Source organism: Rattus norvegicus, chromosome 5, assembly GCF_036323735.1.
Source record: "Rattus norvegicus strain BN/NHsdMcwi chromosome 5, GRCr8, whole genome shotgun sequence".
Lineage (NCBI taxonomy): Eukaryota > Metazoa > Chordata > Mammalia > Rodentia > Muridae > Rattus > Rattus norvegicus.
In genome coordinates, this window is record NC_086023.1 from 18,418,914 (window position 1) to 18,432,892 (window position 13,979).

Here is a 13,979-nt window from a genome sequence, read left to right on the forward strand (position 1 = left end):
TTATAGGAATAGGTATTTTAAGTAATCTAAGGATGATTTAATATATACACAAAAGGGTTTCCGTGGGTTATTTGTTGGTACTACTACATAAGAGATGTAAACATTTGTAGATTTTCGTGTCCCTGAAGAGGTAATGGAAACACTCCCACACAGATAACCCTGAAGGCCAAGTGGGCTGACATGGTATATCCAAGTTTGGCAAGGTCTCAGCTAGGTCTCCTAGATATTCCTTTGCATAATTATCATTTGATTTGGGTACTTATTAAATGATATTGATGAAAATGCATGAAATAATTTTAAGCATTGTTAATCATTCATGAATTAAAAAATATTGAACACACTGTTCTCGGTCAATGTTCAGGAAAATGTGAACAGTTTTTGTTTTGATTTTTCCTATTCACTCTTCTACACCAACACACAGTCTGGAGAGAGGTAATTTCTAGCCCAGCACACCTCTCTAAAACCTAGAATCTACTGCAGCTTTCAGTAGATCATTTTTAGCTGCTTGAACTAGAGGAAGCCTGACAGAATGATATTTGCAGAAGTGTCATGAGGAAGAAGCAGTCAGGAGGGAACCAATTGGTACACATCATTCTCCCCAGCAGTGGGACTCCTGCATGGATTTTTAATAAGCACTGTTTTTCTTAACTTCATTTCACAAATTTATTTTAGAAGCTTACTGCATTTATAAGAACTTATTTTTTTAGCACACACAGTATTTGCTTACAAGCTATGTTTTGGTCAGGGGATATCCATATCATACAAACTGTTTACATAAATTATATTATATAATAGAAACAATAATAAATTGTTAGAAGACTTTTCTTTCTATATAGAAACCAAATATTCTTTTCTTTTTGTATTGTTTTTGTCATAGCTCAAGAATAACATTTTCTATTTTATAGAAATTACCACTTTTCCTGTTTTTATATCTTTAATAACAGTAGTTCATTTGACATGCGTATATAGGATTCATTACAATAGATTCTTCAATAGATATCTGAAGCCCCAGAGGGTACTGCATCATAGGTACAGGCACAGCAACGTGATGAGTGAGTGCTAATCTGTTAACTAAAATAGATGAAAAAATGACCAATGGGAGTTTAGTTTAAACAGTGTAAATACTCAATACAAATATTTTTCATATCTTTATGGAATACAATGAGAAAGTAAGATTTCATTGCACCACTCAGAATGATATTCAATTCCAATTCTATATAATACGTACTTTTGAAAGTTCTCATTATTAATATTTAGGGTAACTGAACTATATGTTAAGGAAAAATACCATATTTTCAATACTCCCTGTATTTCATAAGGATATAAGAAATGCCTTCTTAATTGCATTGTAGAGATCTTAATTCAACCATTACCCAATTTTCTTTCTCACTTCATCTTCTATCCCTTCCTTCCTTTCTATCTTTTGGTTATGTTTATTTTTTGAAACAGGGTCTCACTAAATAGCCCAGAGGGTCCTCAGACTTGAGAGAGCTATGATAGGGATGTGCAACCATGTCTAGTTTCCAATTTTTTAAAAATATTGAATCTAGAGTTTTTCTTCCTTCTCCCCTCTTCTTATTTTCTTCTTTTTATTATTGGATTTTTTTTAGTTACATTTCAAATGTTATTTCCTTTCCCAGTTTCCCATTCATAGACCCCCTATCCTATCTCCCCTCCTCCTTCTTCTATGAGGGTGTTTCCCCTCCCCAAACACCCACCCTTCCCACCCTGACATTCCCTTACACTGCGGGGTCCAGGCTTGGCAGGACCAAGGGCTTCTCCTCCCATTGGTTCCCAACAAGAACATCTTCTGCTACATATGCAGCAGGAGCCATGGGTCTGTCGATGTGTACTCTGCATAATCGTGTAGTCCCTGGGAGCACTCATTGGTTGGTATTGTCTTTCTTATGGGCTTGCAAACCTTTTAACTTCTTCAAACCTTTCTCTAACTACTTTAATGAGGACCCCACAATGGTTCAATGGTTTGCTGCTAGGATTCACTTCTGTATTTGTAACACTCTGGTTGAGCCTCTCAGAAGACAATGATATCAGTCTCCTGTCAGCATGCACTTCTTGGCTTCATCAATATTGTCTAGTTTTGGTGACTGCATATATATATATATATATATATATATATATATATATATATATATATATATATATATATATATATATATGCTGTATCTCAAGGTGGGGCAGGCTCTGAATGGTCATTCCTTCAGTCTCTGCTCCAAAATTTTTCTCTACTTCTACTCCTATGAATATTTTTGCTCCCCCTTCTAAGTAGGACTGAAGCATCTACACTTTTTTGTCCTTCTTCTTGAGCTTTATGTGGTTTGTGGATTATATCTTGGGTAATTAGAGCTTTGGGGCTAATATCCACTTATCAGTGATTGCACACCATGTGTGACATTTTGTGATTGGGTTACCTCACTCAGGATGATATTTTCTAGTTCCATCCATTTGCCTATGAATTTCATGAAGTCATTATTTTTGATAGTTGAATAGTACTACATAGTGTAGATATATTACATTTTCTGTATCCATTCCTCTGTTGAAGGGCATCTGGATTCTCTCAGCTTCTGGCTATTATAAATAAGGTCACTATGAACATAGTAGAGCAGGTATCCTTGTTATATGTTGGAGCATCATTTGTACAGGGTGATAAGAATGGGTTGATTTGCACTCTTCTATATCCTGACTGCAGTTGAACCAGCACCATTTGTTGAAAATGCTATCTCTTTTATACTGGATGGTTTTAGCTCCTTATTCAAAGATCAAGTGACCATAGGTGTGTGGATTCATTGCTGGGTCTTCAATTCTATTCCATTGATTTACCTGCCTGTCTCTGTACTGATACCATACAGTTTTTATCACTATTGCTCTGTGATACAGCTTAAGGTCAAGGATGGTGATTCCTCCAGAAGTTCTTTTACTGTTGAGGACAGTTTTTGCTATCCGGGGTTTTTTGTTTTTCCAGATGAATTTGCAAATTGCTCTTTCTAACTCTATGAAGAAATGAGTTGGAATTTTGATGGGAATTGCACTGAATCTGTAGACTGCTTTTGGCAAAATGGCCATTTTAACTATATTAATCTTGCCAATTCATGAGCATGGGAGGTCTTTCCATCTTCTGAGATCTCCTTCAATTTCTTTCTTCAGAGACTTGAAATTCTTATCATACAGATCTTTCACTTGCTTTATATCTCTTCTTTCTTTCCTTATTTTTCCTTCTGTCTTAGTTTGAGTTTCTATTGTCATGAAAAGACACCATGACCTTAACTACTCTTATAAAGGAAAACATTTCATTGTAGTTGGTTTACAGTTTCAGAGGAAGAAACATTGAGGCACGCATGCAGATATGGTGCTGCAGAAGAAGCTGAAATTTTTAAAACTAGATGAGCAGGCCAAACGATGAAAAGTGAGCCACTCTAGGTATAGCTTGAGTGTCTGAGACTCTAAAACACAGCGCCACAGTGACACACTTCCTCCAACAAGTACACACTTTCTCCAACAAGGCTCCACCTTCTAATAGTACCATTCCTTATGGGCCAAGAATTCAAACACAAGAGATTTGAATAGGGGACAAGTCTGTTCAAACCACTTCACCTTTCTTCCTTTCCCATTCCTTGTTTTCCTGTTTTGTTTTCTTTTGTTTCGTTTGCTTTTTTGAATTAAGTTTTCATGAATCCAGATTGACCTCAAAGTCAGGCAATAATGGGTTTCCCTCTACCTCTAAAGTGTAAAGATCACAGGTTTGTATCATGAGGCCTTGCCTAAAATTTCTTATAAATAATTCTTTTTAAAAAATATACTTCACATACATCATGAATAACCACTTTAATGTCTTCTATAATTCAATATTGTCCTTATATGCATGTTTTTGAATATCTAGTGTCACAATAATCCAGATTTCTATGTTTCTACTAGTCTGAAAGGAGCACTAATTTACATATATTTCAATAGATTTTTCTCACTGAAGTCATTGCATCTAAATGTAGCTATATAGTCTTTGGTCTTTGTGCCTAGTATTTTTTTTTCAGGGCTGTGTTTCTGAAAAGTGTTTCAGTTCAGCATGTATCATTTCTTTATCCTGCTCAGTGAGAACTTACTATGGAGGATAGCATATATTCCCATATGAATAAACAAAGAAATGGAACAAATTCCATTTCTTCCATTCATGGACACTTGGATTGGTTGAACTTTGATGCAATTGTTCACATAGCTGCTAAAATACATCTTGCACAAATTTTTGTCTGGCCATAAATAGTAATGCCCTTTGGACTTATACATAGAAGTTGAATTGACGGGCCCAGTGCTCATATGGCATCTCTGTTTAGTCTCTTGAGGAGCCAAACTTGTTCCTGAGATGTTTCACCAGTTGAAATTTCAGCTTCTCCAACGTACCTCCAACACTTGCTTTTTCCATTAGAATCCTTTCTGTAGCTATGGGATGGTGTTTTACTCTGGTTTTGATCTCCATCTTACTAACAACTTGTGACATTAATCATCGTTTTCTGACATTGGAGAAATGTCTGCTCAGATCACTGAATTGTTCATCTTGCTTGTTACTGAACAGGTGTCTATTTATTCCACTTACAAGGCCCTTATAAGGTATACAACCTATAAAAATTTCTTTTTATCTTTTGAGTTTTCCTTTCCCTCTTGTCCCTTATTTCTCTCTCTTCTTTCTGTCTTTCTTTCCCCTCCTTCTTTCTTTTATTGGGTACCAAACCTAAGTTTTTACATTTTTACTCATATGAAGAAAGTTTAAAATTTTTGGTAGTATTCAATTAATTCATTGTTTGTTTTCATTGCTTAAAAAAATAGAAAAAGAAAAGATGTTCTTAGTCAAGTGTATTCAATTAATTCATCATTTGTTTTCATTGCTTGAAAAAAATAGAAAAAGAAAAGATGTTCTTATTCAAGTGCCAATGACGTTTACAGCATGCATTAAAATATTTTGTTAATTTTAACCCTTATATTTAAGTTACTGTGTTTATTTAAATCTTATTCTCTAAAACATACATTAATGGCTATAGAAAAAATATATAAACTGTTAAATTTACTGTCACCACAGGTTTCTTTTCCCTCTAAATTTGTTAAAGGGGGATGTACTTGGAGACTTTCCAGGAGAAGAGGAAGAAGAATTGTAAAGTCTGATTAAGCAGACAGTACCAGACAGTGGAACAGGCATGGCAGGCAGCCCAGAAGGTAAGGGTTGTCAAATCAAAATACGCAGGAGACAGGGGAAGCAGCATGGCACAGCTACAGATGTGAGGCTAGAGAGGGTGGCTAGGATTCCAGAGACAATCCTCAATGCATAGAGATGGGCAATAAATTCATTATGTGCTTTGGAAAACACTACCCTTGCCTCCAACAAAGCACCAATGTGATGGTTGTTTAGCCTAATAAAAAATTCATGAGGAAATAACCTCAGAGTAACTATTGGGTAAAATTTTCATGTTATGAAGAGGTGACTTAGTATTTTTAAAATTCATTCTTTTTCTTTCCTATATCAATTGTTTTATTAAATATATATTGTTAATTAAATTTATTGATAGTTAAATTGTACTTATAGAAAAGCTTTCTTTTATATTTTGAAAGTCTAACAACTAAGATGAAGAAATAATGGGAAGGATGCATCATTAGACTGACACAGGACTAGGTCAGATGTGGCCAGTTAGCCTACCTCATGGTCTTAGTCATTATATTGCTGTGCAGAGACACCATTACCTAGGCAACTCTTACAAAAGAGAGTACTAAATTGAGGGCTTGTGTACAGTTTCAGAAGCTTAGTCCATTATCATTGTGCAACAGCCATGGTGGCATTCAGCAGATGTAGTGCCGAAGAAATGTCTGTGACTTCTATATCCTGATCTAGAGGAAGCAAGGAGAGAATGAGAACTAGGCTGGCAATGGTCTTGAAAACTCAAAATCCACCCCGAGCGATAAACTTCTGACCACAATACCTACTACAATAAGACCAGACTTCTTAGTCCTTCTCAAATAGTCACTCCCTAATGACTAAGTATTCATATATATGAGCCTATTATGGTTGATTTTTTTTTAAGCACCACTGTCTCCAAATATGAGCAAGGAAGAAGTGTCAGTACAAAAGGAAATCAGACTAGTGCTACAGGATTTAGTGAAGCAGCTTGTAGCCTTTCCAACAGGCACAACTTTTACTTGCTTTGCATAGCTAGTAGCTGTGCCCCTGTACCACTTACAAAGTAGCCTGACACCTGAATGCATCTTGCTTCTGAGCCAGTAAGAGGTACAGCCTTCTAGATGGCCCTTTAGCAGAATAGGGATTATACCTCCTGCTTCAGTAGAAGCAGTGTTGCCTGCTAGACAGATCTCAGCAACTAGAAACCTGTTCTCCCTCAGCAAAGAACTCAGAAAAGAAAGAGAAAGCTTACTGATCTGATAGGTTGATCTGTTTGTCCATGAAGACAATTATGCAACTCAGAATGAGTTAATTTGTACATAACTATAAATAGTCTGAAACAAAATAAACCATTCTCGGTATGTTACTCTAAAGTATAGCTGTTACTGGTGTGTGTGTGTGTGTGTGTGTGTGTGTGTGTGTGTGTGTGTAAATGTTTTATTACATGTTTTCACAGATAGCTCAACTTAAATGGGTAACTATTTTGAAAAATTTCTTTCCAGAGAATAATGAATCTAACCCATAATGGTGTTTGTTTTTAAAGAAAATGGTCTTATATATTTTCCCACAGAATAAAATATCAGTTAAGGAAATGTTTCTAACATTTCTTCCACTTTCTTAAAAATGTAACTCCTGAGATTGGCAGGCAATTTTGAAATCACAGTGACAAAGCCAGGAAAAATCTGCTACTCATGTTCAAATTACTGTGCAAGTTCAGAAATAAAATACTGTAATTTTAGCACCTTTCCATTGTAATTCTGCACAGACAAGGTAGAAATTATTGCTGATTTGCAGTGGTTGTGAAAATATTCAGATCTCCTTTTGTTTTGTGCTGTTTTGTTTTGTTTTGTTTAACCTTATCAGAATAGAAGGTCATTTTATTTCATTGAAGTGATTTTTCCATAGAACTTCATTTACAGTGCTGTGGGTATCTGAGTTTACTTAAAAGACAAAGTTTCTGTTCTTATCCAGGGTTGTGCTGTCACGAAGAGAAGATACATTCCAAATTATTAGAAGCAGCCTCATTCATTAAGATTTGATTAAATAGCTCTTATTTCTGTTTCTATATGACTACAGAATTTGAGGTTAGAGAATGATAGGGTGTGAGCTTGGAGGAACATGTTGTCTTTAACAAGTGCTTCTGCTAAAACTATTTCCATCTAAAATACTTCTATCCATCTCCCCTCAGATCTGTTGTCTTGCAATCACTGTTACTCAGATAATCTGATTTCTTACCAATCTCATCCTCAGATACTTATGTCAGGAAAACCAGTTTCTCTATATTTCAAAAAATGAAGTAAGACTCGGCTTTAATTAAGCCATAAATGGTGTGTTGACTTGTTTTATATAAACTACAAAAGCTAGATTCATTTGGGAAGAACACTCAATTGAGAAAATGTCCCCACCTGAAGGTAATCATGTGGTACGTTTACTTGATGTCTGATGTGGGAGAGCACATCTCACTGTGGACAGTGCATGGTATGCACTCACTGATAAGTGGATATTTGTCCAAAAGTTTAGAATACCCAAGATAGCATTCACAGACCACATGAAGCTCGAGAAGAAGGAAGACAAAAATGTGGATGCTTCAGTTCTTAGAAGGGGGAACAAAATACTCATGGGAGGAAATACGAGGACAATGAGTGGAGCAGAGACTGAAGGAAAGGCCATCCAGAGACTTCCCCACTTAGGGATTCATCCCATATGCAGCTACCAAACCCAGTCACTATTCCTGATGCCAAGAAGCGCTTGCTGACAGGAGTCAGATATGGATTCCTTCTGAGAGGCTCTGCCAGCGCCTTACTGATACAGATTAAGATGTTTCCAGCTAACCATCAGACTGAGCGTGGAGACCCCAATAAAGGAGTTAGAGAAAGGACTGAAGGAGCTAAAGGGATTTGCAACACCATAGGAAGAACAACAATAGCAACCAACCAGATCCACCTCCCTCCCCAGAGCTCCCAGGGACTAAACCACCAATCAAAGACTACACAGGGACTAAACCACCAATCAAAGACTACACATGGAGATACCCATGGCTCTAGCTGCATATATAGCAGAGAATGGTCTTGCCTGCCATCAGTGGGAGGAGAGGCCCTTGGTCCTGCAAAGGCTCAATGCTCCAGTGTAGGAGAATGCCAGAGCAGGGAGGCAGTAGTAAATGGGTGGTTGGAAGAGCACCTTCATAGGAGTAGGGGGAGGGGGGATGGGATAACATTTCCGGAGGGGAAAGGAGATAGCATTTGAAATGCAAATACATAAACTATCCAATAAAAATTAAAAAGTACCTTAGCAAACTATGAGAAGAAATCCAGTAAGCATCATTTGGAAGTGTGTGTGTGTGTGTGTGTGTGTGTGTGTGTGTGTGTGTGTGTATACATACATACATACATACATATATATATATATATATATATATATATATATATATATATATATATAACGGGAAAAGAATTCTGAAATGTTAGTGTGAAAGTTTTAATCTTTCCATGGTTATTTAATATATATTTTGTTAAAATGATTTTGTTCACTGTAGTTCCTGGGATGGTAGGATGGAATCTGTAAATCCCGAAAATTTCTTTGTGTGTGTTTTTGTGTCTATGTTGTATGAACTTATGTATATGTAAATGTGTAAAGAAGAGGCCAAAGAAAGATATAAGGTGTCCAGATAAGCCACTGCTTGTCTTTCTCCCTAGATATAGTCTGTGCCTGAACCTAGTGCTAGGCTGGCTAATGATCCAAATAAGAGCTAAAGTTTCTAATGATCCTCTTATCTGCAATTATAGTGCTCTGGATCACGCTCTTTTTTTTTTTTTTTTTTGGCCTATCATAGAATTGCAATTTATTTTTTAACTTTGTCAAAGAATTTTCTAAGTGTTATATCAAAAATGATAAAGCATTGTTAAAGTCCATTTTAGTAATACTCATCATATTAAGCTATAATTTTTTGTTTTTTACTTTCTTCTGAATTTATAGGGAAATGCTTTTTAAATTTTAAAAATTTCCACTGAGACCCCATTATCAGCATTTCATGTACAGAAAGTTCTAAGTATTTTCATTTCAGTGCAGAAATCCAAATCCTTGTGCAGGTATAAATATGCCAGGTCTTCTTTTTAATTCTGTTTCCTATTGGTGCTGCATGCAGTTGTGTTCTTTCCAAATTTTTATTGGATATTTTATTTATTTACATTTCAAGTGTTATCCCCTTTCCCACTATCCCATCCTCCCTACTCCTGCTTCTTTGAGGGTTCTTCTCCACCCACCCACCCACTTCCTCCTGCCTCCCCGCCCTGACATCCCCCTACACTGGGACATCTAGCATTTAAAAGACAAAGGGTCTCTCCTCCCACTGATGTCCTACAAGGATATCCTCTGATACATTATGCTGTTAGAACCATAGGTCCATCGATGTTTACTCTTTGGTTAGTGGTTTAGTCCCAGGGAGCTGTTGGGGTTCTGGTTGGTTGATAGTGTTGTTCTTCCCATGATTTGCAAAACCCTTCAGCTCCTTTAGTTCTTTCTCTAACATCTCCATTGGGGAGCCCATTGTCAGTCCAATGGTTAGCTGTGAGCATGTACCTCTGTATTTGTCAGGCTTTCTCAGGAGACTGCTATGCCAGGCTCCCAGCAGCATGTACTTCTTGGCATCCATCAGCAAGAGTGTCTGGGTTTGGTGTCTGTATATGGGATGGATTCCCAGGTGGGGTAATCTCTGAATGTCCTTTCCTTCAGTCTCTGCTCCACACTTTGTCTCCTTATTTCCTCTAGTGAGCATTTTTGTTCTCACTTCTAGGAAGGACTGAAGCATCCACAGGTTTCAGTAAATATTTAAAAATGGTGGAACCATTTATCTCAAGCTAGCACTGGCACCTGTAGGGTCACATGACACTTTGGGGTAAGTTTATCTCAGCTGCTTCACGCTGCTCCCAAGTACTCTCTGACCCTGGCAGTCCTTGGACTGTTCCAGCATTTAGAGTCAGTTTCAGCACTGATGGGCCATATAGAACTAAACATAATTTATTAGTAGCACTGGTGGGCCATATAGAACTAAACATAATTTATTAGTATCTCTCCCAGTGGCTCTCTGCTAGCTATGAACTCTCTGGCACCAGCTAACAGGTAAAATCAGGACTCTAGAAGGCCAGCATGGACTGGTGTATTGCGGGTCCCTGCAACTGACTCTGCCCATATTCCCAACAACCTTCCCTGTTAGTTAAAGTATAAATTCCCAACCTCCTGGTGAAATCATGACTCAATAAATTGTAACTCAACAATCAGATTTATATGTTAAATTCTCAATCCATAATACATCTACACAGTAAACTCACAACCAATTGATAAAGATATAAACTGCCCACCTATGTAAGATACATTGACGTGTCTATCTCATAAGTAATATTCAAAACAACCTGTTTCTATGTAGAGATGCATGGCAAGGATCATTTTTGTCTGCCTTCATGTTGCCTCTCTGCTCCCTTCTACCTCTCTCCTTCCAAAACTTTGTTCTGACCTCCTTTCCTTCTTGTCCAATGATAGGCCACATTTTATCTTGTGTCTTACTTCCCCTGCATAAGGAAATCAACGTACATCCACATATTGGTCTTCATTCTTCTTGAGATTCATGTGGTCTGTGAACTGTATCTTAGATATCCAAGCTTTTGGACTAATATCCACTTATTAGTGGGTGTATACCATGTGGGCTCCTTTGGGATTGGGTTCCCTCAGTCAGGATGATATTTTCTAGTTCCATCCATTTGCCTAAGAATTTCATAATGTCATTGATTTAATAGCTGAATAGTACTCCATTGTATAAATGTACCATGTTTCTGTATCCATTCCGCTGTTGAAGGGCATCTGGATTTTTTCCAGCTTCTGCCAATTATAAGTAAGGCCCCTGTGAATGTAGTGGAGCATGTGTCCTTGTTATATGTTGGGGCATCTTTTGAGTATTTGCCCAGGAGTGATATAGCTGGGTACTCAGGTAGTACTATGTTGAATTTTCTGAGGAACCATCAGATTGATTTCCAGAGTGGTTGTCCCAGCTTGCAATCTCACCAACAATGGAGGGATGTTCTTCTTTCTCCACATCTTTACCAGCATCTGCTGTCACTTGTGTTTTAGTCTTAGCCATTCTGACTGGTGTGAGGTAGAATCTTAGTGTTGTTTTGATTTGCATTTCCTTGATGGTGTTGAACATTTTTTTTAGGTGTTCCTCAGACACTCGATATTCCTCAGTTGAGAATTCTTTGCTTAGCTCTGTACCCCATTTTTAAATAGCATTATTTGATTCTCTAGAGTCCAACATCTTGAGCTCCTTTAATATTTGGATATTAGTCCTCTATCAGATGTAGAATTGATAAAAATATTTTCCCAATCTGTTGGTTGCCATTTTGTCCTATTGACAGTGTCCTTTGCTTTACAGAAGCTTTGCAGTTTTATGAGGTCACATTTGTTCATTCTTGATCTTAGAGCATAAGCCATTGGTGTTCTGTTCAGGAAATTTTCTCCAGTGCCCATGTGTTCGAGACTCTTCTCCACTCTTTCTTCTATTAGTTTGAGTATATCTGGTTTTATGTGGAGGTCCTTGACCCACTTGGACTTGAGCTTTTTAAAAGGAGATAAAAATGGATTTATTTGCTTTCATCTACATGCTGACTACCAGTTGAACCAGAACCATTTTGAAAATGCTATCTTTTTTCCCATGGGATGGTTTTACCTCCTTTGTCAAAGATCAAGTGACTGGAGGTGTGTGGGTTCATTTCTGGGTCTTCAATTCTATTTCATTGATCTACTTGCCTGTCTCTGTACCAATACCAGGCAGTTTTTATCACTATTGCTCTGTAATACAGCTGGGAATTGGGAATGGTGATTCCCCCAAAAATTCTTTTATTGTTGAGAATAGTTTTTGCTATCCTGGATATTTTGTTATTACAAATGAATACGCAGATCACCCTGTCTAATTCTATGAGGAATTGAGTTTGAATTTTGATGGGGATTGCATTGAGTCTATACATTGCTTTTGGCAAGATGGCCATTTTTCTATATTAATCTTGCCAATCCATGAGTATTGGAGATCTTTCCATCTTCTAAAATCTACTTCAATTTCCTTCTTCTCAGACTTCAAGTTCTTGTCATATAGATCTTTAACTTGCTTGATTAGAGTCACACCAAAGTATTTTATATCATTTGTGACTATTATGTTGGGTGTCATTTCTCTCACTTCTTTCTTAGCCTGTTTATCCTTCAGGTAGAGGAAGGCTTCTGATATGTTTGAGTTAATTTTATATTCAGCTACTTTGCTAAAGTTGTTTATCAGGTTTAGGAGTTCTCTGGTGGAATTTTTGGGATTACTTAAATATGCTATCATATTGTATTAAAACAGTGATATTTTGACTTCTTCCTTTTCAATTTGTATACTTTTGACCTACTTTTGTTTTCTAATTGCTCAGGCTAGGACTTCAAGTACTATAATGAATAGGTAGGGAGAGAGGGGAACCCTGTTTTTAGTGGAATTGCTTCAAGTTTCTCTCCATTTAGTGTGATGTTGGCTGCTGTTTTGCTGCTGATACCAGGTACCAAAGTTAAATCAGCATCAGATAGACCATTTAAACCATCCCTTAACCCTTAAAGAAATAGAAGCTGTCATTAAAACTCTCCCAACCAAATAAAGCCCAGGACGAGATGGGTTTAGTGCATAATTCTATCAGAACTTCATAGAAGACCTCATACCAGTACTCTCTGAACTATTCAACAAAATAGAAGCAGATGGAATACTACCCAGTTCATTTTTGAAGCCATAATTAAGCTCATACCTAAATCACACAAAGACCCAACAGAGAAAGAAAATTTCAGACCAAATTCCCTTATGAATACATATGCGAAAATACTCAAAATTCTTGCAAACTGAATCCAAGAACATATAAAAATGATCATCCATCATGATTAAGTAGGCTTCATCCCAGGGATGCAGGGATAGTTCAATATAAGGAAACCCATCAACATAACCCACTATATAACCAAACTCAAAGAAAAAACACATGATCATCTCATCAGATGCTAAGAAAGCAGTTGTCAAATTCAACACTCCTTCATAGTAAAAGTCTTGGAAAGATCAGGAATTTAAGGCCCATATCTAAACATGTCTTGCTTTTATATGGATGCTGGAACCTGAACTCAAGTCCTTGTGATTCATGGCAAGCATTCTAGCTTACTAGGCCATCTTGTTAGCTGTGAATATTTATGATCTCTATCATAATAAAAACTCTAAAGATTGTTGGAACATAGCCTGAATGAAGCTGCATGTGAAGATTCCTGAGAGCTCTTTATAGCACTAAGTACCTCCATAAATAAATTAGAAAGTTGACATACCAGAAATTTAAAAATATACCTGAAAGTTCTGGAAAAAAAAGAAGTAACCCCACCAAAGTAGGTAGAAGGCAGAAGATCATCAAAATCAGGGCTGAAATCAATCAGTTAAAGACAAATAAAACAACAAACAAAGCAAGCCTCAAAATATACAATATATTGAAATAATACCTTTTATCTTATCAAACCATCATAGATTTAAGCAGGACTTCAACTACAACAGAAACACCAGAAAGCCTAAACACTCATAAAAATTGAACAACTCTCTACCCAATGATCTCTGGGTCAGGGAAGAAATAAAGAAGCATATTAAAGACTTTCTAGAATTCAATGAAAAAGAAGGCATAACGTGCCCAAATTTATGGGACACAATGAAAACAGTACTAAGAAGAAAGTTCATGGCACTAAGTGCCTCCATAAAGAAATTAGAAAGTTCCCATATCAG

The 13,979-nt window shown here is 36.8% G+C and overlaps 1 pseudogene; it reads left to right on the forward strand.

Moving 5' to 3' along the window:
- The first annotated feature begins 5,195 nt into the window (after nucleotides 1-5,195).
- Psmd12-ps1 (proteasome 26S subunit, non-ATPase 12, pseudogene 1) overlaps nucleotides 5,196-13,979 on the forward strand; it is an 81,955-nt pseudogene continuing 73,171 nt past the window's right edge.